Raw genomic sequence first — 27529 nt, forward strand, 5'->3', positions numbered from 1 at the left:
GTTGGTATTCTTTTGAATGTCCTGATGAGTGCAAGGCAAAAAGTTTCAACATGTCGTTTTTCAGATATACGCAAGTTCTGTACTACCAAATGACAGTTTCATTTTTGTTATGAAAGCACTTTGATATTCGTCACTCAGTGTAAGGACAAAAATTTCTTTCTGTCAGGATTATTGGATTGTGAAATGCCGCAGGGAGCAGTTGAGGCAAAGACCATTGCATCTTTAGATTCCATCCCATCCTGCTCTGCACTTTTCAATGTAGTAATAGTGGATACTTTTCCACCTGGCTCTGTGGGTCAATGATTTGTCTAAAGCTGGGTTTACTTATTCCGTTGGTGCCCAAGGATAGGTAAGAATTCTAGTGCAATCAAACGTTTTTGCAAAACCTGACTTCAGCTTCCAATGCCAGCTATTTTAAACAGCTGCTATTCCTTTGATCTTTTAGCAGTTTTTGAATCTTCTCATCAACACTTCGACAATTAATTTGATCAGCATGAGCCCTTTGTGTAAAGCTATCAGCATTTAATGCCAGCAACTTTTGTGGTGTTGTGTTATATATACTTCATAAGAGGTATAATCAACAAGCAACAATTGTTCCTTTCTTTGGATAGATCATTATAATCATATCCAATAAGACTGTCCAACAGGAGATCCTTTGTAATTTACTTAGGTCTTTGCTGTCCTAATTATATTTCTGCACCCTGGAGAAACTGATTGTCAGATTAGGAAGCTAATCCACACGGTGGCGTTTTAACAATGGAGGTATTGCAGAACTCTCCAATTAGAATCAGAGCAACTGTTGTATAAAACTCTCAGTGGCCCTCTCCCCTCACCCTGTATTCATGTGTACAAGCTTAGGTTTACATACCGAGAAATGACTGAGTGTTTTGTAAGCACGTTTACCCCATTCACAGCACATAGCTCTCTCTGCTATTTTAACAGAAGCATTGTGGCAAAATGTTGTCCTGGGAGAGGAATTAAATACAATATTAGTCCACTTTTGAAGCACATTGAACAGAAGATGGAGTGAGCCTTTTTTAAATTCTGTCAGCAAGTGGTCTGAGTGTTTGCAGCAGTTCACTAACCAGGGAGGACACAAAATCCATGGAGCCCAGGCGGTTTAACAGAAGTGGATAGAGGATTGTTGAAAGTTGGAGATTAGATTGAATTTTTATGGTGCCAAGAGGAGCATTTATACATTTTTTTGAGTAACCTGCAATAGGTCCTTGAAGGACAGTTAGGCTACTCTAAGTCACGTAAGTGCTATCCATTGATACATTGAAGTACATCACGGTCATGTGGATGTCAAAGGATCCTGTTCTGCATGGGCTAATGAGGCTTCCATCTGCTTTTCGGTGAGAACCTGAATCACTCATTTCCATACCCCCATTGAAACCATGGACAGTGATGAACTATAAATCAAATAGCTTTAAGAGTGTGCGCACCTATCAGTAATACTCATGGATGTTCTGTTGATTTTTGTGAGGTTGACTTCAGGATGGCGGTCGGTGAACAGCGGGGTGACTGTCTGACTGGCAACCAGACCAGCAAGAGTGGGAGAGCAGAGGCCAGGCCAGATAGCCAGCAGAGGCCTCGCAAAGATGGGGAGTGCTGGACCCCAAGAATGGAAGTCAGCCTCTGGTGATGGATATCCTGGCAATTAAATTCCCTTCTTAGATTATTTGTAACACACAGGATAACACATTCATATCAAGTTGCTGCATTTTAATGATTTTAAAATTTTAATGTGTTAATATTATCTGTTAAATTGCAACACACACGAAATTAGCATACATATCAACAATTTTTCATTGGGCGCAGAGAGCGTGCGCCGCACATGTGAGTTGAGACTATGTGGAAGTCCCAACACATGGACATGTGCTCTGAAAGAGAGCCAAGTTCTGCCTTCTGCTCTTCTGTTTTTGAAGAATTTTGCTGCAAGCGCTGAAGCAGCTGCATGTGAAATTTTGGGACAGCCGAACTTGGTCTGCTTGCCACAATGGTAGGTAAGTTTCTATATTTGTTTATTTGCACTTCTTGCCTCTTCCAGAATTGGCGAGCAGAGGCAGAAGACACAGTGAAAGGATGTTTTTAGGTTTGTTAATCTTTGAAATAGTATTTATGAAATGTTTAAAATGCACAGAAAGTGAAAGAAATATATATTTTTATTAACTTTTGTTTGTCATGTGGCTGTTAATTCCATTGAAAAGTACTTTCATGTATAAAATGGGTTTGGGGTGGCAGACAGTGAATGAAAGATTTTTAAAAAGTTTTGTCAGAAGACTGTGAATTTCATTGAGGAACTATAATGGACAGTGTGGGTTGCAGTGTATGTGATAAGCTTCAGCTAAAGTACACTCGGATTTTGCAATGTATTTTAAGCTGTGCTTCTTAAGAGTCTCCTTGATGTAACATTGATCCTTACAAGTGTCAGTGATTACTTCAAATGATTTAGTAAAATTTAATGCCTTAGCTGACGAGTGCAAGGCTCCTGTAAGCTAATGCAAACTATCTCTCTGACAGGTATTGCACAATCCAGTGCAGATTCAAAATGTGGAGTCATGCTCTACCACCTCTGGCGCATCACATTTTTAGCTTGGCTTCTAAAAATTATTGAAGCTCTTTTGAGGCTGCAATGTAGGTGCAGGAATCGGGATAGAAGACCAAGCATCATTGCTTGGTGCGGAAGCAAATCGATTGCCCACCCCTAAGAGTGTACAGACAAAGAACATCATATGAAATGATGTCAGAGGAGATGTGTTGGCAGGAGACTGCACATCACTAAGGAAGCAATGGGACCTCTTTGTGAAATGTTGAAGGAAAATCTGTAGTCGAAATCTAACTGCCGCACTGCCTTAACAGTGGAAATGAAACTCACGTCAGCGCTGAATCATTTTGCAGCTGGGCCCGTTCAACATGACATTCGTGACATATATAACATTTCACAGAATGCTGCGAGGATCTGCATTCACCAGGTAATGAATGCAATTTATCGGAATGCTTCAAAACTTATCATTTTGACATATCTCCTGTGAAGATGGAGAGGACCATCGCATTCTTCAGGATTACTGTTTTCCCAAAAGTAATTGTGGTTGTCGATTGAACATATATTGCATTGAAAGTGCCAAGAAATTACACTGTTTCATTCATCAAGGGAAGGATTGCTTTCTTTAATGCTGTGATAGTGTAAATACAAACAACTGCAGAAGTAACCATGACTCATTCATCCTTGCAATGTTACACCAGACCACGACAACATCACCAGGATTTACAGGATGGTTACTGAGTGACAAGGGATACCCATTGAGAACATGGCTTATCATACCATTCTGGAGGACCAACAATGAAGCACTGGAACGATAAAATCTTGCACATGTAGCAATGCGTAAGGTGGTGGTGAGGACAGTTGGTGGTTTAAAGTTTTCAATGTCTGGACAGGTCAGGGGGCACATTACAGTTTTCACTAGAGATAGTCACAAAGACTGTTGCAGTGTTTTGTGCATTGCATAACATTGCCCTTCAGCATGGAGAGCATTCATCCAAAAGATGGCCGGCCACCAGAAATGGAACAGCTGAAGGAGGGCAAAATGGAGCCTGATGCAGACATACCTCCTGGTGCAGGTGTTCAACCACGTGGTGCAAGGGCAATTTGGGATTGCCTGGCAGCTGCTGCATTTGGGGATTGAACCCTCCCTCTATTCCCCCCTCCCCTTCCTCCTCCCCCCTGCATTTACAGAACGACAACAGAAGCATTGTGTTAAAGTAAAAAATATATATATATTATTGATCATTGTATTAAAGCAAAATAATGTATTTTGTGTTTTATTGCAAGAAGTTTGGAAAAGTCAAGATAGTAATTAAAAATGTCATACTGCAGGTGCTAATGTTAAACATTGAGGGAATGCTAACATGGTATCAAAGTTTTATATTTAGAACATTATTTTTGTAAATAAGTGTTTTTCATTAAACTTTGCAAACTTCTACAAATGACTCACTGAAACATCAAAACACAATATTTAATTATGAGGTAATTATAAATGAATAACATAATTGAAGTAAACAAGGCAGAAATATAAAAATGATAAACACAAATAAAAATAACAAATGTTACAAGGACAGCTAAAACAAAAAGCTTGGGGTGGGGATGGGGGGGGGGGGCGGGAGGCACCTTGTAATAGCATTTTATGACCCCTTCTGCAAGTCTGTAAGGAGCTTGAATTAATCTAGCACTTTAAATGTCAGAAAATATCTCACAGGAGCATTATCAAAGAGAGATGATCAAGGAGTGTCTTGAAGGAGAAAAGAGATGTATAGGATTCGAGAGGTGTAGGGATGGACTTCCAGGGATGTGGACCAGAACAGCTGAAGGTCCAGCCTCCAGGGCTGGAATGCTGAAAATCAGGTGTAACAGCACCCTGGGCTAATGCACGGTCAAGCTATTCATATCCTTGCTCAGCTTGCTGGGAGGCTCTCGGTCAACATCCTCTGGTCTTTGGGACATGTGACGTCTCTGACAAATAACTCTCAGCTCAGGGATAGATTCTTTGGTTAGCTTCCGCAAAGATGTCAAGCATGGCTTGGAGATTTCCACCCTGTAGATGGTGTCCACTCAACTGGGAAGCTTGTTCTTGACAAGATCAGGATGGAGAAAAGGGTGAGGGCGATGGCACATCCAAGTTTGACTCCAGTCTTTACCTTGAAGGTTTCTGACTTATTTCCGTCGGCGAGGACTGTTGCGACCTCCAGTCGGAGGATGTTGGTGAATTTCTCTGGACAGCAGGCCTTCGACAAGATCTTCCGACTTCCTGACTGACTGACTGACTTGTTCAGATCGAGGAGGGCCATATAGTCATTGATGTTGGTCCTGGCATTTCTCTTGAAGTTGTCAAGTGGTGAAAATAAGTCCATTTTGGAAGTTCTGAGTAACACAGGTTTCAGTGAGGAGCTGAAGGAAATTCGTATTAGTAGAAATGGTTTTAGGGAAATTAATGGGATTGAAGGCAGATAAATCTCCAGGGCCTCATAATCTTCATCCCAGAGTGCTTAAGGAAGTGGCTCTAGAAATAGTAGATCCATTGGTGGTAATTTTCCAAAAGTCTTTGGATTCTCGAATGGTTCCTGCAGGTTGGAGGGTAAGTGAATGTAGCCCCGCTATTCAAAAAGGGAGGTAGAGAGAAAACAGGAAACTATAGACCAGTGAGCCTCAAATCAGTAGTAGGGAAGTTACTAGAGTCCATTATCAAGGATTTCATAGCACAGCATTTGGAAAACAGTGGTGTAATCAGACAAAATCAGCATGGATTTATGAAAGGGAATCAATCTTGATAATTCTAATTGAGTTCTTTGAAGATGTAACTAGCAGAGTTGACCAGGGAAATGTTGGGTGGGATTTCTCCGGTCCACCAGCCATGTTTTCCAGCGCGACGGGTCCCCTCTGGCAATGGGGTTCTCCGGTCCCACAGCCGGCCAATGGGGTTCCCCATTGTGGCCACCACACGCCGTCGGGAAACCTGCAGGCCTGAATGGGCTGCGAGTGGACCGGAGGATCCCGCTGACAGAGAATTCCACTGGTGGTTTATTTAGACTTTGAAGGCTTTTGACAGGGTCTCACATCGCAGGTTACTATGTAAAGTTAAAGTGCATGGGATTACGGTAGAGTATTGAGATGGATGGAAGGCTGGTTAGCAGACAGGAAGCAAAAAGTTGGAATAAGTGGGTCTTTTCCGATTGTCAGGCAGTGACTAGTGGGGTACCGCAGGTATCTGTACTCGGACCCCAACTGTTCACATTATATATTAATGGTTTGGACGAGGAAACTAAATGTGTTACCTCCAGATTTGCAGAAAATAAAAGTGAGGGTGAGCTGTGAGGAGGATGCAGAGATGTTTCAGCAGGATTTGAAGAGTCTGAGTTAGTCGGCATATGCATGGAGATGCAGTATAATGTGAATCAATGTGAGGTTATCCGCTTTGGTAGTCAAAATAGGAAGGCATATTTGAATGGGTGTAAATTGAGGGAGGTGGATACTCAGTGAGAACTTGGTGCCCTTGTGCATCAGTAGCTCAAAATAAGCAGGTACCGCATGCAGTAAAGAAGGTAAATGGTATGTTGGCCTTCATACAAGAAGATTTCAGTATAAGAATATGGATGTTTTATTACAATTATACAGGATATTGGTGAGGCCACACCTGGAGTATTGGGTGCAGTTTTGGTGTCCTTATCTGAGGAAGGATGTTCTTGCTATGGATAGAATGCAGCGAAGATTCACTAGGCTGATTCCTGGGATGGCGGGATGGAGGATAGACTAAGTCAGTTAGGATTATATTCATTGGAGTTTAGAAGAGTGAGAGGGGATCGCATAGAAACTTAGAAAATTCTAACAGGATTAGACAGGGAGATTCAGAAAGAATGTTCCCGATGGTGTAGAGCCTAGAACTAGGGGTCATAGTTTGAGAATAAGGGATAAATGTTTTAGGACCGAGGTGATGAGAATTGTTTTCAGCCAGAGAGTGGTGACTCTGTGGAATTCACTACAGGAAGTAGGTAAGGCCTAAACATTGTGTAATTTCAAGAAGGAATTAGATATAGCTCTTGGGGCGAAAGGAATCTGCACGTTCTCCCCGTGTCTGCGTGGGTTTCCTCCGGGTGCTCCGATTTCCTCTCACAGTCCAAAGACATGCAGGTTAGGTGGATTGGTCATGATAAATTGCCCTTAGTGACCAAAAAGGTTAGGAGGGGTTATTGGGTTACGGGGATAGGGTGGAAGTGAGGGCTTAAGTGGGTCTGCACCGACCCACTTAAATGGGCCAAATGGCCTCCTTCTGCACTGAATGTTCTATGTTCTAAGGGGTATGGGGGACGCCTGGATCAGGGCATTGAACTTGGATGATCAGCCATGATCATAACGAATGACAAGGCTGACTTGAAGGACTGAATGGCCTCCTCCTGCTTATATTTTGTATTTTCTATGTATTGTTCCACAGTTTGGTTAGAAGCCACACTGGCTTTCCGGAAGGATTTGATCAGAGGCTGGGGGAAGGCGATTAGTGAGGATTCAGTCAATGACCTTCCCAGTGATCTAGAGTAGAGAGATTCCTCGGTAGTTCCCGTACACATTTTTGTCGCCTTTCTTCAAGATGGTGGTGACGGCATCCCTGAGGTTGGCAGGAATTTATTCTGTCCCAGATGTTCCGCAACAGCTGAGGAGATGATGGATGATGTCGTCTCATCCAAATTTAAAATTTTTATCCACTCCTGCCACTTTTCCAACTCTTTATGTGTTTAGTGGTGGCTTCAACTTTATCCACACTTTGTGGGAGCCCAAGATCAACTGTGATGGTGGGTTATGGGATTTCTTTGAGTTTGATCTCATCTACGATTGTATTACAGTTTAACTGTTCCTTGAAATGTTCTCCCCACTGAAGGATGATGGTTTATCTATCTCTCAAGAGGGTTCTGTCCTTACTCTGCACTGGTTTGAGGCCTAGGGTGTTGGGTCTTTGGTGGCATTGAAGAACCCCAGGTGTCATGCTCATTGGCAAGGGATTGCAGTTCCTTACTTTGCTTTCTCAGTCCACCATTGGCTCTTGATTTCCCTACTTCATCTTTGTACCTCCACCTTGGCTGATTGATGAAGTCTCCTCGTTGGTCTTGCTGGTTGTGCAAGTTGCAAGGTATAGAGAGCTTTCCTCTGTTTGTCGATGAGTTATTGAATGATGTGTTCATTCTCACCAAACCAGTCTTGTTGTTTCCTAGTCTTGTAGCCGATGGTTTCTTCACAGTTTGAGTTGATGGCTGTCTTCAGTTCTTCCCAGTTTTCCTCCTCTCTGATAGAATGTGGCTGCTGCAGGACTATCATTAGCATGAGCCTGGTTCCTAAAATACTCAATTCAAGCTTCAAGCATTTTGGTCTGAATTACGTTGTCACAAATTCAATCTTAACTGGATCAAATTTGTAATTGGATCACTGCAGGTGGCCTATACTCATAAATAGACCTCCCCACTTACTCTCCCTCCCCATCACCCTCTCCCTCCCACTCTCTTTCCCTAACCCCTCCTCAAACCCCCTCTCCTTCCCACCCTCCCTTCTCGATAGCCTCTCCCTACCCTTTCCCCGCTCTTCCCTCTCTTTTTCCCACTCTCTCACTCCCTATCTCTCCCCGAATTTCTCTTTTTCTCACTTTCTCCCTGCTCTCTTCTCCCTTTCTCCCAATCTTCTCTCTCTCCACCTTTCTCTCTCTATCTCTGACTCTCTTTCTCCCTCCTTCTCCTCTATCCTCCCTCTCTCCTACAATCCCTCTCGCTATCCTCTCTCCTCTGCCCCTCCCCTGACATCTTGGAAATCTCTACCACCTCTCTACCCCACACCTTCTCTCTTCCCAATTCCCCTCCCCCTCTACTCACACGACCATCCTCCCATCCCAGGAAACAGTCCAGTGGACCTTCATTGAACTTTCTCTCGTGCCGTATGTCCTTCCTGAGGAAAAGAAACCAAACTGTTATGGAGTATTTTTGTTCAGACAGAGTGAGGGAGTGAATGTTATGCACAACAGGATGTGTGTGAAGGTGCTACAGCACTCTCCTAAGCTGCTTCATCATTGAACTGCTTCCTGATGGACATCCTGCAAGTACTTCAGGTTTTTCACATGCTGTCGGAACTCTCCAACCATCCAAATCCTCCCATTCCCGACACATTGTACAACTAAAACTAGGGCGTTTGCATTGATTTCTAAGTCAGACACAACCAATTTGGACTAGCCAGTGGCTTTAAACCTATCATTCTTGAAGTCACTTGGGACATGAAGCAGGTGACACCACTTGGCTTAAGGTTAATAGCCCAAGCCTGCTGATCCCCTGATGTTCGCTTTCCCTATAGTCTGGACCTGATTTATTCTTTGCTGAACCGACAGGGGAAAATCTACCCATCTGTTTGTTGCCGTTTCCCCCTTTTCCATTCTCAGATCCTCAAATCGAGAGAAGTGGGGTGAGAGTGTTGCGGGGCATAAGCCCCTAAGGACCAAAAACTCAAGAGAAACTTCCAGTGGGGACTCTGCTAAATCTTAGGCAAGAAAAGTGAGACAGGAATTGTGTCTTCTCTATTCCTACATAATGTCTACATTATTAACACCCAGGCGGAAAGCAGAGGAAATTCAACCTGGTTTCACTTATGAAACAAATAATGCTCACGCTGCCTGGAATGGGGCGAAAAAGCCATACCAACCACTGAAGGAAGGGCAAGGTGCTGATAATTCCTGTTGAAATGAAAATCAATATTTTCAAGCTACCTTCCCTCAAACGAGCTCAGTTATAGCCCTCAGAAATAAACACTGACACAGAAGATATGCCCTTTCCCCATTTCTCTCAACTCAGCTTGTAATTAAGACAATCTTCAAGGACGCCCGTTTGATGTGTTCAACATATCTCCCAAATTGATGGCAGGTATGCGAGATAAGCTTTAATTAAATGTCATCATTCTTGACAGAATTCTTGACAGAAATATTGCTGACCTTGTCAGAATTTTGTAGGAGTGAAAAGAATTCCATTCTTCAAATACCTTTCCTCCAATCTTCTCTCTAGAAAAGGCTCACTGAACATAATCCCTGAGGTCTATGGTGATGGTAGTCCTTAAATGCTTTCACTTCCTTGGGATTTAAGCTGACAACTAGACAATTAGGAGGCAGATGTAGATCTCATGAAAAAGCCTCAAATTGAAGTAGGAGGTAACAAAGAGGAGCATATTTTCATCATCCTAGTCTCCAAAACAGTCTCTGGTTTAACTTGGCAATGAAGGGGCGGCACAGTGGCACAGTGGTTAGCATTATTGCATCACAGCGCCAGAGACCCGGGTTTGATTCTGATCTCGGGTGATTGTGTGGAGTTTGCACTTTCTCGGCATGTTTGCGTGGTTAGGTGATTGGCCGTCCTAAATTACCCCTAAGTGTCCAAAGATTAGGTGGGGTTGCGAGGAAAGGATTGGGGTTTGGGCCTAGGCAGGGTGCTCTTTCAGAGGGTCAGTGCAGACTTGATGGGCCAAATGGCTTCATTCTGCACTGAAGGAATTCTATGATTCTATGGGCACAAACTAAATACAAAGGATTTGTAATGTGTTCAAGAGCCCAGGTTTGGATTATTTCTTCTCAGAAGAAATCTTCCCAGATGCACCGACCGATCAATAATGTTTAACTCCCTATCTCTTTGTGTAAATATGCATTGATAGTCCATGATGTGAGTAACTTCAAGCGTGAATGTGTGACATAGAATAGAACAGTACAGCACAGAACAGGCCCTTCGGCCCTCGATGTTGTGCCGAGCAATGATCACCCTACTTAAACCCACGTAACCCGTATACCCGTAACCCAACAATCCCCCCATTAACCTTACACTACGGGCAATTTAGCATGGCCAATCCACCTAACCCGCACATCTTTGCACTGTGGGAGGAAACCGGAGCACCCGGAGGAAACCCACGCACACACGGGGAGGACGTGCAGACTCCACACAGACAGTGACCCAGCCGGGAATCGAACCTGGGACCCTGGAGCTGTGAAGCATTGATGCTAACCACCATGCTACCGTGAGGCCCCACCGTGTGGATTGGGAACACCATACAATTAAAATTAGACCTGGTATGTCTGCATTTCTGGACCCACACACAGATCTGAATTCAGCTGCATAGGTCTGATAGCAATAGAGTGACTCGAAAGAACATAGGAATGTGCAGAACCAAAAAAGATCATTCCAGTGTGTCTAACTCAAGAGTTCAAAACAGAATGAACAATTCACAACCTATACTCCTCAAATGATTTCTTTGAGAAATTTGAATTAATCTGTTACGTGTATTGAGGTGTAGTGAAAAGTATTGTCCTGCATATAGTCCAGATTGTTCCATACATGAAAAACATAGGACATACGATAAATATACAAAGTAAATATACAGATATCGGGTGAAGCACACGGAGTGTAGTGCTACTCAATAGTGAAGATGTGTGGAGAGATCAGTTTAGTCCAATAGAGGATCATTCAGGAGTCAGGTAACAGCAGAAAAGAAGCTGCTTTTGAATATGGTAGTGCATGTTCTCGGACTTCTGTATCTCCTGACCAATGGAAGAGGTTGGTAGAGAGAATAACCCGGGTGTCAGGGGTCTTTGATTATACTGCCTGCTTTCTCAAAGCAATGGGAGGTGTAAACAGAGTTGGGTTTGTGTGATGGACTGGACTATGTTCATGACTCTCTGCAGTTTCTTGGGTCAAGCAGTTGCCATACCAGGCTGTGATGCAGCCAAATAACATGCTTTTGTCGCCATCTGAGATGGCCACGTGCAAAGAATGATGGGAATTATGGCCAGGTTTGGGACACAGACAAGCTGCAGCTTGTATCTTTGCAACCGGCAGCCCAGAAGTATGAAGGAATTCACACCTGCAAATGGGCCATCCAAGGCGATTAAAATAACAATGGGACCATCAGGCCCATCGCATCATCTTCCAGACTAGGCGGCACCAAGGTCCTACTCGGAGCCCTCCCAGATTGGCCACTGATGCCTACCCCAAAAGTGATGTGGCAACCCTTGATTGGATGTGACCAATCAGTGGGTGGAGCCCTGAGGAATTGATTGACAGTAACCCAGAAACTGCCCACAAAAGGGGCGAGGAAAACTCAAGCCAGTTAAAAGACAATGCAGCCATGATTTCTGTCTCTCTTGGATCTGGCCTATGCCAACCCAAGTGCAGCATAACGACCAGACAGACAAGTTCAAGACCAACGATTGCTACCAGACAGATGAGCCCAGCAGAAAAAGAGCCACTTCTTCCACCCAGCCACACAAGATCCAGACAAAGGCCTTGTCCATCAGCATAGAGCTGGTTGCCGTGAAGTTAAGTATAGGTTATTGCAGTTGTTAGGTATAGTTTAACTTGTAGTGTTTTGTATTGCATGTCGAAGTAATCCCTGTGTGTAAATAAACCATCATTGAACTTGAACTTACTAACTGGTTGTGTGGTCCTTTGATCGATATCCGGTAAAGCCTTGTGGTGGTATCATTTGATACCTGGCGACTCTAAAGTGCATAATTATTAATTGGCAACATTACTCTGATTGACAACACTTTCTACTGCGCATCTGTAAAAATTCATCAGAGGCAATGTTTACATGCCGAATTTCCTTAGTTTCCTGAGAAAGTATAGGCGCAGTTGTGGTTTCTTGGTGGTAGCGTCGACGTGGGTGGAACAGGACAGATTGTTGGTGATGTGTACCCCGAGGAATTTGAAGCTGTCAACCATCTCCACGTTGGCACCATTGATGCAGGCAGGGGTGTGCATGACATTTCACTTCCTGAAGTCAATGACCAGCCCTTTAGCTTTGCTGGCATTGAGGGAGAGATTGTGGTTGTTACACCATGCCACTAGGTTCTCTATCTCCTTCCTGCACTCTGACTCATTGTTGTTTGAGAACCAAATCACTAATGTTGTGTCATCAGCAAATCTGTAGATGGATTGGAGCCAGATTTTGCCACGCAGTCATGTGTGTATAGGGAGTATAGTAGGGGACTAAGTATGTAGCCTTGCGGGGCCCCGATATTGAGGATTATCATGTAGGAGCTGTTTTTGTTTATACTTACTGATTGTGGTCCATGGGTCAGGAAATTGAGGACCCAGTTACAGGGGGAGGAGCCAAATCCTAGGTTTTGGAGTTTTGAAATGAGTTTGGCTGACATTTTGGTGTTGAAGGCAGAGCTGTAGTCAATGAATAGGTGTCTGACGTAGGAGTCCTTATTGTCGAGATGCTCCAGGGATGATTGTAGGGCCAGAGGGATAGTGTCTGCTGTGGACTGTTTTTGGCGATAGGTGAATTGCAATAGATCAAGGCATTCTGGGAGTATGGAATTGATGTGTCTCATGACCAACCCCTTGAAGCACTTGATAATGATCAATGTCAAGGCCACTGGATAGTATTCATTGTGGCACGTTGCCTGCTTCTTCTTTGGCACTGGTATGCTAGTGGTCTTCTTGAAACAGATGGGAACTTTGGAATGGAATAGAGAGAGGTTGATGATGTCGGTGAACACACCCGCCTGTTGGTCTGTGCAGGATCTGAGTGCACGACCAGAGACTCCATCAGGGCCCATTGCCTTCCGAGGGTTCACTTTCAAGAAGGCCGATATGACTTTGGATGCTGTAACGGTTGGTAAGGGTAAGTCCGCGGCTGCTAGGGCTATTGACAACGGTTGGTTGGTTTCCTGCTCGAAATGAGCATAGAATGCATTGAGTTCATCGGGGAGGAGTGTGCTGCTGCGGTAGATTCTACTTTACTTTGTCGCCTGTTATGTTGTTTAAGCCTTGCCACAACCGACAGTGACGTTGGTCGTGACTCTAGCTTAGTCTGGTATTGTCCCTGGCATTCCTGATGGTTTTGTGGAGGTCATACCTAGATTTCTTGTACAGGCTAGGATCACCTGTCTTGAATGCCTCAGACCTGGCCTTCAGTGGGGAGTAAATCTCCCGGTTAAACCATGGTTTCCACTAGGAAATGCACGTACTACCTTCTTTGGAACACAACCTTCTGCACACTTACTGATGCAGTCTGTGGCGGTGGTGACATACCCATTTAGGTTGGCCATTGAATTCTTGAACATGGACCACTGAGTACAAACAATCGCGTAGGAACTCTTCCGTTGCCTTGGACCAGCATTGCACAACCTTCATAACCGATTTTCCCGCTTAAGTTTCTGCTGGCGTGCCGGGAGAAGGAGCACCGTATTGAGTCTGATTTTCCAAAGTACGGTCGGCGGATGGATTGGTAGGTGCCCTTGATGTTTGTGCAGCACTGGTCAAGGGTGTTGGCGCCCCTGGTGGGACAGGAGCTGTGTTGGTGGAATTTTGGCAGTAATCTCTTGAGGTTGCCCAGATTGCAGTCCCCAGCCATGATGAACAAGGCCTCCAGGTATTTTGTTTGATTGTTACTTATAAAGGTGTAGATATATCTGTATAATTCCTTAAGGCTATTGATGTTAGTGATCCTGAATATCTTCCTGGACAGTCCTTTCAACATATAACATGTTCCATTTGAAAGAAATACATCTGAGTTATCTAATTGCCAATACCGTCCTGATCTTCTCACACTAGCACATTGTTGTTTGCAAGGCCATGACAAATAGTGCCTCAGGGTTCAATTCATTTCTTCTTTTTAAATAAATTTAGAGGACCCAATTCATTTTTTTCAATTAAGGGACAATTTAGTGTGGTCAATCCACCTACCCTGCACAAGTTTGGGTTGTGGGGGCGAAACCAAAACAAACACGGAGAGAATGCGCAAACTCCACACGGACAGTAACCCAGAGCCAGGATCGAACCTGGGACCTCAGCGCCGTGAGGCAGCAATGCTAACCTCTGTGCCAACGAGCTGCGCCAATTTGTTTCTTAACCATGGTGAATACGGGCAGCACGGTAGCATAGTGGTTAGCACAATTGCTTCACAGCTCCAGGGTCCCAGGTTCGATTCCCGGCTTGGGTCACTGTCTGTACGGAGTCTGCACGGTCTCCCCGTGTGTGCGTGGGTTTCCTCCGGGTGCTCCGGTTTCCTCCCAAAGTCCAAAGATGTGCAGGTTAGGTGGATTGGTCATGCTAAATTGCCCTTAGTGTCCAAAATTGCCCTTAGTGTTGGGTGGGGTTACTGGGTTACAGCGATAGGGTGGAGGTGTGGGTTTGGGCAGGGTGCTCTTTCCAAGAGCCGGTGCAGACTCGATGGGCTGAATGGCCTCCTTCTGCACTGTAAATTCTATGAAATCTATGTGGTCGCCACAAAATTTGCGTCAGGGTAAAAATAACCCTCAACTTTATCACCTCCACCCCGTAACCCAATGTTTGATGCCAGGCATCAGGTGGGTTTGCTGTATTCCCTCAATATTCTTCCGGTAAGATCAAGGGGGTTTAGAAACAGCACAGGGTGAAGGTAATTCTGATGAATTGCCTCAAGCTCAATTATGGGTAATGAGGATTATGGATAATAAGGATTATGGATAATAAGGAATTATAGTGGATAAGAGGAGATCATTTACATCAAAAAATCTGCTCACGGTTCGCAGAAAATAATTATTAGTGAATGTTTTGGAAGGACACAATTCCATTGGGTGGGACATCACAAGTAATTCTGCCAGGCATTGTTTTGAGAAAGGGTATCACACTCTTAAGGTATTCCTCTGAAGTCTGACAATTAACTCGAGGCAAAATTATCATTAAAGATTTATCGACTGGATTAATATTCTGGATATGAAACTAGTCTGGTGATATTTCCCCACTATATTATCTTGTCTTATTTTACATTAACGTGTATGTTTATTGAAATTCTGACCTATGTGTAAAGATTAATGTGAGCATGCACAAAAATTATTCCCAGCAGGCAATGATATTTTTAAGTTTTCTGTTAAATATGGCTGCTTTGTTCCTTAATTTATTGAATATTCCAATGAACTGTAGTTCTGATAATCCCATTAGGGAATGAAGGGCTTCCTGAAGGACACACGAGTTTGACTAAGCAATTCCTAATCAGCAGCTCCAGAGTTACGGGAAGGATTTATACTGGGAGCTGTGTTCAGCCAGATAGGAGACGGGAATGGTCATAGAATCATAGAATTCCTGCTGTGCAGAAAGAGGCCATTCGGCCCATCGAGTCTGCACCAACCCTCCGAAAGAGCACCCCACCAAGGCCCACTCCACCTCCTTATCACCGTAAACATTGGACACTAAGGATAATTTATTATGGCCAATCCACCTAACGTGCACATCTTTGGACTGTGGGAGGAAATCTGAGCACCCGGAGGAAACCCACGCAGACACAGGGAGAAAATGCAAACACCACACCTCACTGAAGGCCAAAATTGAGCCCGAGTGCCCGGCGCTGTGAGGCTAACCACTGAGCCAGACCTCCACCCAGCAGTACTATCAATTTGAGACCTGGAGTCTCATTTGCATTCCGCCTGCCCAACATAGGTATGAGGGCAGAGCTGGCTGACCACCAGTGGGAGTTATTCACCAGAATGCGGGTAAGTCATGGCTGTTTCAGTCAGGTCTGGTGAGTGGGAAAGGGTGGGGTTGAAAGAGTAATACTACTTCATCTCGTGATCTCTCAATGCTGACCTTAACACTTACCTTGTGAGATCTCTATTTCTTATCTAACCTCGTTATTGAGCAGGGCAACAGTGGCAGATATCCCCACCCAATTGGAAGTTTATAGAATCATAGAATCCCTACAGTGCAGAAGACGGCCATTCGGCCCTTCAAATCTGCACCGATCCTCCAAAAGAGACTCACCTGCAGTGGAAGATACTCACCTGCCCAGTAAAAGGACCTCACCTGCCCAGTGGAAGAGCTTGACCTGCCCAGTGGAGAGTTCCTTCTGGCCAGTGGAAGGACCTCATCTGCCCTGTGGAAGAACCTTACATCCACAGTGGGAGAAAGAACCTCACCTGCTGAGTGTATGGACCTCGCCTGTGTAGTTGAAGAACTGTGCTGTATCAATCAAATGTGACGTGCTTGCTGGCTGGCCTCAACTGTCTGCTAACTTAACACGTGGCATTAGGCCAGTGAGAATTGGCTGAGGTGTTCACTGCAACGATTTGAACCAAATCTACACACTCTCTGCCCCTTCCCCTCCAACTCAATACATGGTGAAGAGTTAAAATAGGGGGAGGGATTCTCCGACCCTCCGTGCCGAAATCGCGCTCGGCGTGTGGCGGCGAATTACCCAAAATAGGCCCCCACGCCGGCACACGATTCCCCGCCGACCGGAGAATCGCCGCCATTTGCGCTCGCGCAATTAATGTGGCGCCGGTCGGGGGCCATTGGAAAAGGCTCCCCCCGGTGAATCTCTGCGCTCGACAGGCCGAGTGCCCGCCGAGTCCCGCTGGAGTGGTTCTAATGTGGTTCCACCTGGCAGGAACTCGGAGTTGGGGCTGATGGGGTGTTATGGTGGGGGGAATCTGACACCGGGGCAGGTGTCTCGATGACGGGCAGGCCCGCTATCAGGGGGCACCGATCGGCGGGCCATCGCGATCCGGGAATTAACTTTCTTCCTCCACACAGTCTGTCCAGCAGGGCCACGCCAGCAGCCAGAGCTGCGGGATGCACGCTGGAGGCCTGCTAGCCCCCTGGAGAATGGGGAATCACCCCGAACTTCCGAGGAAAAAGTCCGGAGTGATTCTTGCCCGTTATCCGTCGGGCACGGGGACTTGGTTCCCCAAAGGGAGAATTCCGCCCAGGAGCTTTAGTATTTAGTGTGGTAGCTGTAAAAATAATTCTTGCCAGAGTTGACTTCCTCATACCAACTTAATATGCAATTAAAATAAAACCATAATTAAACACAGGTGCGTTTAAAGTGAAATGCTGCAAATAATTCATAAGTTCTATTTTATTTTGGTATTAAGTTGTTGGAGACTTGATGGTCAGGCACAAATTAACCAAATTTATGGAACTTTATTTGTGGAGCAGTTTTTCAAAAACAAAACCATTCCGTTAAATGCAGAAGATGAAAGTATTTAATATAAAATAAGTCTATTCCTTATTTTTAAGTTCCAGAATTTTAATTGAGGTACAGATATTTCACAAAATGTGCACCAACGCTTAGAAGCTAGAATAAAAAGCTAAATTAAAAAGTGATTAACATTAAGTTAAAGTTCTGCAATCATTGATGGCAGCCTCCCCTATGTTTACATTGGGATAATTGGAAGTATAATGATGTTATTGTTAAATAACTACACCTGCTAATGAGTCACACTCCCACAATGAGCTGATTAATAATAAATTGAGTCAGGTGTTCAGAACAAAAAGAGTTAGATATCAAGGCATTTAGTTCTGTGAAGATTTAAAAACATAAGCACAGAACAAACAGCATCTGACTAATGTGCAACTGGTAGGCAAAATAAACTGGAAGAATGGAAATAAAAGATGTCTTCCAAAGATACATTTGAGGAGAAGCTAGATTTTGCTTCCATTAGCACAGTGATGGGAAATCTAGGCCGCATGAGTGGCCCTCCTTCATCTCAGTGGGCCACAAGGTTGAAATTAGGCATGTTCTTTAACCACGGCTCCAATGGATAGGATACAATACATTTCATACAAGCAGAAAATTTCATAACAAGTTTTGGAAAATGCTTAATCATTCATATATCAATAGAACTATCATCAACTTCAAGCGGTAAAAACAAAATAAATATTTACGCTGACCTCACTTAAAGTACGCAAGTGACGTTGAAAGAAAGGATAACTCATCCATCATGTTATAACCAAAATGGTCTCCCAGGATGGGGTAATTTTGCTAACTGCAGTTGCACACGTAGAATTTGCAGGGTGTGCTGATTGAACCTTGGCACCTCTTTGATTGGACGCAGGTGGAGCACACGGCTCCAACAGTCATTGTGTGCAGTCAGCACACACCTCACTTCACGTGTCCTTGCTTGACGTGCAAATGACTTTAGTAAAACCAGATTCTGGCAGCCCTGTGCGTAGGCATTGGTGAACAAAATGTCTTGCAGGCCAATCCTCCCCCCCACTCCCCCAGCCCCCAGCCAAACGGAGGAGCGGTGGCCGTTTTATGCCATTTCTTCTGTCGTAAAACGCCACTGTTCCAGCGTCGGTGTGGAGACAGAGCCTCAAAACCGGAGAGTCCAGCCCCATGTGCTTCAACCTCAATCAGTCTCCCATGTGGGACCTTGTCAAAAGCTTTTCTAAAATCCATTTTAACTACATTAACTGCACTTCCTTCATCCACACAATCGGTCACTTTATCAAAAAATTCTTTCAAATTTGGTAGAGTAGAAGGGTGGAGTGGAGGCTTGACATGTGGGGGCAGGCGAAAGGTGGCATAGGATTGGGGGAGTGGTAGGGAGGCTGTCCAGATATTGAAGAGACTGACCAGGGAAGGGTAAGAGGCGATAATGGAATGCAAGGGTGCAATCAGATGGGATGGAAGAAGGGCCTTACCTGTTGAGTCTGGGACTCCTGTGACTGGTCAGGGGTGGGATTTTCTGGGCTGGGATGGTGGGAGAGAGATATTCCTCGATGTTTGGGTCAGTGCTCTTAACGGTGGGATCTTGGAGATTGAACTAGGGTACTGGGCCACAGGAAGGAACAGTTACAGTCAGGGGGAAAGTGGGATGCAGTAAGGTTGAAGGTCAGGGAGATAGTCGGGTAGGTGGAGGTTTTGTGTAGGGTGGGGTCACGGAAACAGATAAAACAGGTGGTTCTGATAACGGGAGAGTTCAGGGTTAGGTTGGGCATGGGGAACAACAGCAGATAAAAGCTTAGAGAGGAGAGAAGACATGGGGAGGTGGATGGTTAAAGATGCAAGGTAACAAGAGGAGGTTCAAGGGCGAGAGAAGGGAGAGGACTGGTTTGATTGGATTGGTCAAGGATGATGGGTGAAGGTGGTTGCTGATAAGGGGATGGTAGAACTTTGTGGACTGAGTTTTGAAGTTAATGTGGACTGTTTTTAAATTCCCGACAAAGCACTGCAGTCAAAGTGAAACTGCAAGACCTCGGAGTCGAATGGTGAACTTCAAAGTCAACACAATTGGTCAACTGAAAAGGTACCCTACTGATCATGAGGTAACTGGATGAGCTTCAGGCTCAGTTGTGTTCTCCTCTTAATGGTGACGCCCAAACATCAGCAAGCTTATTCCTGACTCAGATACCTCATAAAATCAAGTTCACAGCAAGGTGTGGAGCTGCCATTCATTCTGTTTTTTGTTTATTCATAAATGTGTCGGAAGCTAGGCCAGCATTTACTGCCCATCCCTAATTTCCCTTGAACTGAGTGGTCCGCTAGGCCATTTCACAGGGCAGTTAAGAGCCAACCACATCACTGTGGATCTGGAGTCACATGTAGGCCAGACCAGGTAAGGACAACAGCAATCATTCCCTGAAGGACATTTGTGAACCAATTAGTTTTTACGACTTCTTAATTTCAGATTCTTATTGAACTCAAATTCCACCATCTGCTGTGGAGGGATTTGAACCCATGTACCCAGACCATTACCCTGGCTCACTGGATTGCTATCACAGTGATAATACTTCTACACCACTGTCACCCCTTGTGCATCGCTACCTTTTTTGCCATTGGCTGTAATCAGACACAGAGATGAAGGGAGGGAAGATGCACAACTGGTGGAGGGCAGCAAATTCACAACTCCAAACTTCCTTCCTCTTAGATGAATGGTTCTGGTTGATAAAAACTCATATGGTTAGAATTTCTATGCGGCCAAGGCAATGGCCTCTCGATAGAGTCTCAAGGGTGGTGGATGCATGCTGAATAATGTCATGGAGGGTTCTTGCGCATGGCTCTCATCACCCCAGTTAAGGAGCAATGTTTCCATGCACAGTCTTGTATGAATGGGAGGAACATCCATTTCTGGTCCTCCAGGATGTCCTTCATCTGGAAGGGGAGGGGTGGGGATGTCATGTCTAGACAAAGGCCAGGAACAGGGTTTAGCACTGGGTTAGTGAATCTTAGATGGAAGCCAAACTTTGAAAAATATGCTCACTGGACTCATTGGGTGGAATTTTCCCAAAAAATGACAGTACCATTTCTGGTATGAAAATCAGTGTGAATCCCGTTGGTCCTGACAGTACAATTCTGATTGCAATCTTTACGCAGTTAGAAATGCAAAGTGCCATGCCTGAGGCACAAAGCATCTGATTCACCTGTCCCGTAGTTCATATGAGCACTTCAGCCAAGAGGATGCTGCATTTAAATGACTCCACAGAACTCAGTCACTTTCAAGCCAGGAGGATGGCAGCTAGACCAGCTCCCAGATTATCAGAGGAGACCCTTACATGATCCCTGGATGCCAAGGGGAACAGTTCAGCCCACTCTCAGGTTGAGAATAACATACATCCTGGATAAACTCTTGCATTAATCAGTGAACCCTACAGCCTTGCTACCACCAAGGAAGCACAACAGCGCCTATACTTCCTCAGGAAACTAAGGCAATTCGGCATGTCCACATGAACTCTTACCAACTTTTACTGATGCATCATAGAAAGCATCCTATCTGGCTGCATCACAGCCTGGTATGGCAACTGCTCGGCCCAAGACCGCAAGAAACTTCAGAGAGTCGTGAACACAGCCCAGTCCATCACATGAAGCTGCCTCCCATCCATTGACTCCATCAGCACTTCTCGCTGCCTGGGGAAAGCGGGCAGCATAATCAAAGACCCCTCCCACCTGGCTTACTCACTCTTCCAACTTCTTCCATCGTGCAGGAGATACAAAAGTCTGAGAACACGCACACAAACAAGCTCAAAAACAACTTCTTCCCCACTGTTACCAGACTCCTAAACGACCTTCTTATGGACTGACCTCATTAACGCTACACCCTGTATGCTTCATCCGATGCCAGTGTTTATGTAGTTACATTGCGTACCTTGTGTTGCCCTATTATGTATTTTCTTTTATTTCTTTTCTTTTCATGTACTTAATGATCTGTTGAGCTGCTCGCAGAAAAATACTTTTCACTGTACCTCGATATGCGTGACAATAAACAAATCCAATCCAATCCAACCCCTAATTCATATCTCGTGCTATGGGACCTAGTCCCGAATCTTACTTGCGCATGAACCATGGAGGCAACATGCTGGCAGCAGACAGACAGGAGGCAGACAGAAGCAAAAGCTGAGGAGCATCAGAATTTTCCACACTGCGAATCATCATCATCCTCCTGCACTGATAGGCTGAGCTGACCCAATGACTCCACAGGACCCAGCATCCTGAAAACTTGGTTCTCACGCAGATCTTCTCTTTTGGACGCGGATAGTTCGCGAGGTTGTTGGGGCTGTGGTAGCAGGAGGGGGAGCGCTGTAGTTGTACAACTGTCGGATAACATGATGGTAATGATCGTACTTTTGTCCAAAGCAGGAAGCAATGAGGGCATCAGGTCTCAGATTCGATTCCTGGCTTGGGCCAATGTTTGTGCGGAGTCTGCACGTTCTCCCCGTGTCTGCCTGGGTTTCCTCCGGGTGCTCCAGTTTCCTCCCACAGTCCAAAGATGTGCAGGTTAGGTGGATAGGCCATGATAAATTGCCTTTGGTGTCCCAAAATGTTGGGTGGGCTTACTGAGTTATGGGGTTATGGGGATAAGGTGAAGGCATGGACACAAGTGGGGTGCTCTTTCCAAGGGCCGGTGCATACTCGATGGGCCGAATGGCCTCCTTCTGTACTGTAAAGTCTATGATTCAATGATCCCTGGTTCTCATGCCCATGCGAACCCTCACCCCCGCCCAGCGCCGGCCCTAGGGTTGCTGGCGCCCCGGGCAAGCTGAACTTCGGCTCCCTTCGGGGGGGGGCGGGGCCGGGGGATGGGGGGGTGGGGTCGGGGGGTAGGGGGGGGCGGGGGTGGGGGGGCGGGGTCAGGGGGTGGGGGGGCGGGGCCGAGGGGGGCGGGGGGGCCGAGGCGGGGGGGGCGGGGGGGCCGAGGCGGGGGGGGGCGGGGGGGCCGAGGCGGGGGGGGGGCCGGGGCGGGGGGGGGCCGAGGCAGGGGGGGCCGAGGCGGGGGGCGGGGGGGGCCGAGAGGGGGGCCGAGGCGGGTGGGGGGGGCCGAGGCGGGGGGGTGGGGCGGGGCCGAGGCGGGGGGGGCGGGGCCGGGGCGGGGGGGGGCCGAGGTGGGGCCGAGGCGGGGGCGGGCCCGAGGCGGGGGGGGGCCGAGGGTGGGCGGACGGGGGGGGGGCGGAGAGGGCCGCCCTGGGGGAGGGCGGCCACCGCGCATGCGCTGGTTGGCACCGGCCCAACTGCGCATGCGCGGGACCCGAGTCTCTGGCGCCCCCTAGCACATGGCGCCCCGGGCGACTGCCCGAGTTGCCGGTGCCTTGGCCCGGCCCTGCCCCCGCCTGGTCTCCATCCTCCAGCTCTTCTTCAGCCTCACTCTCCAATCCCATCTGGACTTCCTTCTCATCTGAGGAGATATTCCACTCCTCCTAGTTGTCATCATTAAGGATGTAACCCTATTGCTGAGCCAAGTTATTTAGTGTGAGGCAGACCACCAAGGCGCTGGAGACACTCTGGGTACAATACTGTAGTGCTCCACCAGACCTGTCAAGGCAGCAGAAGCGCACCTTAAGCAGCGCAATGCACTGTTCAATCACAGACCGGGAAGCACTGTGAGCTTTGTTGCAACGGGCCTTTCCATTGGTCTCAGGCCTCTGCACTTCCATCATCAGCCATGACCTCAGCAGGTGTCTCTCGTCCCCAACAAGCCATCCCTGCAACTTGGGTTGACCATCGACTATCCAAGGGATTTGATATTCCAAACCCGTGACATCTACCGCCTAGACGTAGGCAGGGCAGCACGGTTGCACAGTGGTTAGTACTATTGCTTCACAGCACTCAGGTTCGATTCCCGGCTTGCGTCACTGTCTGTGTGGCGTCTGCACATTCTCCCTGTGTCTACATGGGTTTCCTTCTGGCACTACGGTTTCCTCCACAAGTCCCGAAAGACGCGCTGTTAGGTGAATTGGACATTCTGAATTCTCCCTCTGTATACTTGAACAGGCGCCGGAATGTGGTTACTCAGGGCTTTTCACAGTAACTTCATTGCAGTGTTAATGTAAGCCTACTTGTGACAATAAATATCATTATTATTAGACGAACAGCAGAAACATGGGAACGTCGCTATCTGCAATTTGTTCTCCAAGCTACTCACCATCCTGAATTGAAAATATATTGCTGTTCCTTCACTGTTGCTGGGTCAAAATTGCTAACAGTAATGTGGATGTACCTGCATCACATGGACTGCAACAGTTCAAGAAGGCAACTCATCGCCACCTTCTCAAGGGCAATTAAGGATGGGCAATAAATGCTGGCCTAGCCAGCGAAGCCACATCCTAGGAAAGAATTTTCAAAACATCACTGAGACTAGCTTTCCATATTCCAGTTACTAATTACATTCAAATTCCACCAGCTGCCTTTGCAGGATTAAAATCGCTGTCCTGGATCACTAGTCCAGTGACATTATCACCACCCCACCATCTCCCCATAATGACATGGATATCTCTATCCTTAATGTCTGATGGACAAATCATACTGTTGATTCAGATGGCTCAAATTGGTAAAGGGTTAAGTATACCTGACCGAGTTTGTCCATAATCATAAATGCAAAACAAAACTGATGTCGGTTTCCTCACTAATTGCTGGTAAAATGCAATGTCCATTCGTAATGGACCTTGGGTTTACATGCTTTCATTTGATCTCCATATAGCATTTACGATGATGTGACACATCAGAAAACTTGTGACCTTTTGCAAAAACAATTCATTGATCAGAGGGCCACAAATTATAGCAGTACACTTGCTCAATCTTGTTTTTCATATATAGCAATTCCACAAAACAGTGGGGAAATCAGCAGACTCGGTCAAGATGAGAAACATTGCAAATTCTATTTGTAACTGATGGAGTTGATGTTCGCTCGGAATGATGGAATCAATTTATTATTTGAGAATAAGAGAAATTTTGGCTGTGCTACTTTGCATTGCACTTCCAAGAACTACAGGTTTTTTAAAACCGAGAATGGGTGGTATGGTGGATTTTCACATTGTTCTTTCAGCTCTGTAACCTGGAGACATCACAGCAGCATTCTTAAAGGTCAACCCATGGAAAGCCACTGGCCCAGATGGGGTACCTGGACGAGCACTCAGGTCTTGCATGGATCAGTTGGCAGGGGTATTTGCAGACATCTTCAACCTCTCTTTACAACAATCTGAGGTCCCTATCTGCTTCAATAAGACGACCATCATCCCTGTACAAAAAAAAAGGTCAAGCAGCGTGCCTTAATGACTGTCGTCCAGTGGCTCTGACATCCATCATCATGAAGTGCTTAAAAAGGTTAGTCATGGCACGAATCAACTCCAGCCTCCCGGATTGCCTTGATCCATTACAGTTCGCCTACCGCTGCAAAAGGTCCACAGCAAACGACATCTCCATGGCCCTGCACTCTACCCTGGAACACCTAGATAACAAAGACACCTATGTCAGACTCCTATTTATCGACTACAGCTCAGGCTTCAACACCATCATTCCTACGAAACCCATCTCCAAACTCCGTGGCCTTGGCCTCGGCTCCTCCCTCTGCAACTATATCCTGAACTTTCTAACCAACAGGCCACATCCTCAACACCGGTGCCCCACAAGGCTGTGTCCTCAGCCCCCTACTATACTCCTTATACACCTATGACTGGGTGGCCAAATTCCCCTCCAACTCTATTTCCAAATTTGCTGATGACACCACAGTATTCACATTCACAGATGACACACTTTGAGACAGAATGAAAGAAAAATGAAATGCAGGAATGAGATAGAGAATCTGGTGAATTGGTGCGACAATAATCTCTCCCTCAATGTCAACAAACCAAAGGAGATTGTCATCGACTTCAGGAACTGTAGTGGAGAACATGCCCGTGTCTACATCAATGGCAACAAAGTAGAAAGGGTCGAGAGCTTCAAGTTTTTTGGTGTACAGATCACCAACAGCCTGTAATGGTCCCCCCATGCCGACACTATAGTTAAGAAAGCCCACCAATGACTCTACTTTCTTAGAAGACTAAGGAAATTTGGCATGTCAGCTACAACCCTCACCAATGTCTACAGATGCACCATAGAAAGCATTCTTTCTGGTGGTATCACAGCTTGGTATGGAGCCTGCTCTGCCCAAGACCGCAGGAAACTACAAAAAGTCGTGAATGTACCCCAGTCCATCACGCAAACCAGCCTCCCATCCATTGACTCTATCAATAATTCCCGCTGCCTCAGAAAGGCAGCCAGCATAATTAAGGGCCCCATGAACCCCGGACATACTCTCTTCCACCTTCTTCCGTCAGGAAAAAGATACCAAAGTTTGAGATCTTGTACCAACCGACTCAAGAACAGCTTCTTCCCTACTGCCATCAGACTTTTGAATGGACTTACCTCGTATAAAGTTGATCTTTTCTCTACGCCTTGCTATAACTGTAACATTATATTCTGCAGACTCTCCTTCCTTCCCTGTGTACGGTATGCATTGTTTGTACAGCATGGAAGAAACAATACTTTTCACTGTATACTAATACATGTGACAATAAATCAAATCAAAATCAGAATTTGAATCTGGACTCAATTGACGGGTTGAGTGGTTTCTTTCTGCTGCTTGCATTTCTTCCTTGCTTTCAAAATCATTGTCTCGACTGTTGTCTTTGACATATCTGGCCCCTTCTTCACCACCCCCAACCTTCCCTTTCTCCTTCATGGTTGGTGACTATACATTGCTCAGCATTGGGCCGGGAAAGCCAAAGGAGGAGTGAGAGGAGCTGCCCTTGGCACCAGGGCAGCATTTACTTGAGCATAGCTCCAAGCATCAACTGGTAAATGGGGATCAAATCATACACAACACAAAGGAAAAGCAATGCGAGCATTTATAGAGTAACTTTCATTTTCTCTGGATACCCCATTGTGCCAATGAATTACTTGTGAAGTGCGGTGTGACAAATGCAGGATTTTAGATATTGAATTATAAACAGTCAGCAATTTAAGGGTTAAAAGCCTGGGGCTAGAGTGTCTTTGACTGGAGTCATCATGTTTTTAAAAAGAATCTTGTTGCTCAAGACCAGAAAGCTTTTAGGAAGCTGAGGTGAAATTTACCAGATTAAAAAGCTTGGGCTAATGCACTGTTGATTGACGAGGGGGCGTCCCTGGGGAGTTAATATATTTTCATCTTCAGAAGATGACGCTATTTCTGGGTGGATCTAAGGTTTTCAGACCTTTTGAGAAAGCCTTTGAATCAGGTTGTGATCAGCCTAACACTGAGTCCACAAGTCAGACAGTTTTCTATCATAGTAGGATTGTGAAAAAAGATTAATAGTATTGTCGTATTTAAAGCAATGCCGACAAATCTGTTACAGTTTTTTGAGGAGGTAACAAGGAAGTTAGATATAGGAGAACCAGTGGACATGATTTATGTAGATTTCTAGAAGGCCTTTGACAAGGTGCCACGTAGGAGGTTGTTAAATAAGTTAAGAGCCCATGGTGTTAAGGGTAAGATCCTGGCATGGATAGAAGATTGGCTGACTGGCAGAAGGCAGAGAGTGCGGATAAAGGGGTCTTTTTCAGGATGGCAGCCGGTGACTAGTGGTGTGCCTCAGGGGTCTGTGCTGGGACCACAACTTTTCACAATATACATTAATGATGGAAGATCTTGGGCTGGTTTAGCTCAGTGGGCTAAACAGCTGGCTTGTTATGCAGAACAATGCCAGCAGCGCGGGTTCAATTACCGTACTGGCCTCCCTAAACAGGCGCCGGAATGTGGTGACTAGGGGCTTTTCACAGTTATTTTATTGAAGCCTACCTGTGACAATAAGCGATTATTATTATTATGATGAAGGCACTGTTGCTAAGTTTGCACATGATTCAATGATTTATAAAGGGACAGGTAGTATTGAGGATACAGAGGGGGCTGCAGAAGGAGAGTGGGCAATGAAGTGGCAAATGAAACACAATGTGTGAATGTGTGAGGTTATGCACTTT

This window comes from Scyliorhinus canicula, chromosome 6 (genome assembly GCF_902713615.1).
Source record: "Scyliorhinus canicula chromosome 6, sScyCan1.1, whole genome shotgun sequence".
NCBI lineage: Eukaryota > Metazoa > Chordata > Chondrichthyes > Carcharhiniformes > Scyliorhinidae > Scyliorhinus > Scyliorhinus canicula.